A 3,641-nucleotide genomic window follows, 5' to 3' on the forward strand; every position below is an offset into this window, starting at 1 on the left:
TGTTGTTTATGTTTATTTTTAAATCCTTAATCCTTAATGATGAAATAGTTGCATTTAAACTACTTTTTTATATATACATCCTCTGAGAACGCTTCTCAAACTTTTTTTTTTTTGCTTAATCCAGGTTTTAATTTATACATGACTCATTGTTCTTACTATGGTATCTTCATGTTATTAAAGTCTATATAGGTATAATTAAACATAACCTTATTTTTTCCTCATTCTTTTTCTCTTTTAGAAGTATGTTCAAAATCAGATACAGAAGTGGAGAATGGGTTTATGTCTGAATCTGGTTTTATATATGCCTTAAACAGAAAAACAGAATATAGGTGTAAGCCAGGATATGTAAGCACAGGTGGTGAAACATCAGGATCAATTACATGCCTGCAGAGTGATGGTCCCATCAACCCACATACATTAGTGAGTAATGTATACATTCGTATCGCATTATCCTGGGGATGTACAAAAAGTTACTTTATTTTAAAATTTTTTAAAACTTTTTAAAAATGATTTTATCTATTTATCTGAGAGGCAGAGACCAAGACAAAGGTCTTCTATCTGCTGATTCGCTCCCCAAATGGCCAGGATGGCCAGAGCTGAGCTGATCTGAAACCTCGAACCAGGAGCTTCTTTAAGGTCTAGCCATTTAGGTGCGTGGGCTCAAGCACTTGGGCCATCTTCCACTGCTTTCCCAGATCATAGGCATTGTGCTGAATACGAAGAGCAGCCAGGACATGAACTGGTGTCCATATGAGTTGCTGACATCACATGCAGAGGCTTAGCCTACTATACCACAGTGCTGGCCCAAGCCATTTGCTTTTTTTTTTTCTTTCTTTCTTTTTTTTTTTAAGACACCTTTTATTCAATGAATACAAATTTCACAAATACAACTTTAGAAATATAGAGATTCTTCCCACCATACCCACCCTCCCTCCCCTACTTCCTCCTCACTCTCCCATTCCCAGTCCCTTTCTCCATTAAGATTGGCTTTCAGTTAACTTTATACACAGAAGACCAACTCTATACTAAGTAAAGATTTCAACAATTTGCACACATACACACACACAAAATATAAAAAACCGAGAACAAGTTTTACAGTTAATTCTCATAGTATAACTCATTGAAGACAGAGGTCCTATGTGAGGAGTAAGTGCACAGTGACTCCTGCTATTAATTTAATAGTCAACACTTTTATGTATGATGTCAGTGACTACCACCCAAGGCTCTTGACATGAGCTGCCTAGGCCATGGAAGCCTTTTGAGTCCACAGTCTCTGTCAGTATTTAGACAAGGCCTAAGCAAAGTGGAAGTTCTCCTCCCTTCAGAGAAAAGTACATCCCCTGGGGTCTCAGTCACAGAGACCCTTCTTGTAGGACTTTTTTTTTCTACTGTGTCTTGGTTTTCCATGCCTAAAATGCTCTCATGGGCTTTTCAGCCAGAATAGAATGCCGTAAGGACTGATTCTGAGGTCAGAGTGCTATTTAGAGTGATTGTCATTCTATGAGCCTGCTGTGTGAACTGCTTCCCTTGTTGGGATATTTTCTCCTTTCTAATTCTATCTATTGTTATTACCAGAAATTCAATCTTATTTATTTGTTCCCTTTAACACTTAATCCTATCTATGTGATCAGTTTAACATGTAATATGATTACTTTAACACTTAAGGTGGCATTATTAGCACCCAGCTTAATGAGGTTTGGGGGTCCCATGGCAAGCTTTTAGCTGTAACTGTAGAAGTAAGTCCTTATGGATGTATGCAGAACCATACAGTTTTACAGGTACAAAATTTCTCCTCCCTCTCTTAATTCCACTCTTATTTTTTACTGAGTTCTATTTTCAGTTGACTTTATACACATATGATGAATTCTGTGTTAGGTAAAGAGTTCAGCCAATGGCATTAAGAAGGAAAAGAAAAAGAAAAAGAAAGCTGTTCCTCAACAATCAAGACAAGGGCTGTTCAAGTCATTGCTTTTCTTTTTCTTTTTTTTTTTTTTTTGTTTGTTATATAGTTTTTTTTTTTATTTAATAAATGTGAATTTACAAAGTGCAACTTTTGTATTGTTGTGGCTTCCCACCCCCAACCTCCCTCCCTCCCGTGGCCCTCCCCTCTCCCACTCCCTCTCCCATCCCGCCCTTCATTGAGTTTCATTTTCAATTACCTTCATATACTGAAGATCAACTTAGTATATACTAAGCAAGGATTTCAACAGGCTGCACTCACACAACCGCACAAGGTATAGGGTATTGTTCTGCTAGTAATGTTGTTTTTAAGTTTCATAGTAGAACACATTAAGGACAGAGATCCTATGTGGGGAGCATGTACCCAGTGACTCCCGTTGTTGATTTAACAATTGGCACTCTTATTTATGATGTCAGCAATCACCCAAGACTCTTGCTATGAGCTGTCTAGGCTATGGAAGCCCCTTGAGTTCACCGACTCTGAACTTGTTTAGTCAAGGCCGTATCACAGTGGAGGTTCCTTCCTCCCTTCAGAGAAAGGCGCCTTTCTCCTTGATGGCCTGTTCCTTCTGCTGGGGTCTTGTTCACCAGGATCTTTCATTTAGATTGTTTTTTGCCACGGTGTCATAGTCATTGCTTTTCGAAGTGTCAGTTTCACTTACAGGTTTCCTTTAGGTACTCTGTTATTGCAGATCAGGGAGAATACATGGTATTTGTCCCTTTAAGACTGGCTTATTTCACTAAGTATGATGTTTTCCAAATTCATCCATTTTGTTGCAAATGACTGGATTTCAATGTTTTTTTTATCTCTGTGTAGTATTCCATGGAGTACATATCTCATACTTTCTTTATCCAGTCTTCAGTTGGTGGACATTTTTTATTTTTTTAATTTTTAATTTTTTAATTTTTTGACAGGCAGAGTTAGACAGTGAAAGAGAGAGAGTCAGAGAGAAAGGTCCTCCCTTCTCCATTGGTTCACCTTGACTCCATATCTTAGCTATTGTGAATTGAACTGCAGTAAATGTGGGGGTACAATTAACTCTTATTTGCTGATTTCATTTCCCTTAGGTAAATTCCCAGGACTGGGATGGCTAGAACATATGGTAGGACTATATTCAGATTTCTGATGTATCTCCAAACTGTTTCCATAGTGGTTTTACCAGTTTACATTCCTACCAGCATTGGATTAGGGTACCTTTTCTCCCACATCCTCGCCAGCATTTTTTGATTTCTGTATGAAAGCCATTCTAACTGAGGTGAGGTGAAACCTCACTGTGGTTTTGATTTGCCTTTCCCTGACAGCTAGTGGTCCTGAACATTTTTTCTTGGTGTCTGTTGGCCATTTGGATTTCCTCTTTTGAAAAATGTCTATTTAAGTCCTTTTCCCATTTCTTAACTGGGTTCTTTGTTTTGTTGTTGTGGATTCTCCATCTCTTTTGTATGTTCTGGTCATTAATCCTTTGTCCATTGCATAGCTTGTAAATGATTTCTCTCATTCTGTAGGTTGCCTCTTTATTTTCTGAGTGTTTCTTTTGCAGTACAGAAGCTTCTCAATTTGATGTATTCCCTTTTGTGAATTTTGGCTTTGATTCCTTGTGACTCTGTGGTCTTTCCCAAGAAGGCTTTGCCTATGCCAATATCTTACAGGGTCTCCCCAATGCTTTCTAATAATTTGATGATAT

Source organism: Oryctolagus cuniculus, chromosome 1, assembly GCF_964237555.1.
Source record: "Oryctolagus cuniculus chromosome 1, mOryCun1.1, whole genome shotgun sequence".
Lineage (NCBI taxonomy): Eukaryota > Metazoa > Chordata > Mammalia > Lagomorpha > Leporidae > Oryctolagus > Oryctolagus cuniculus.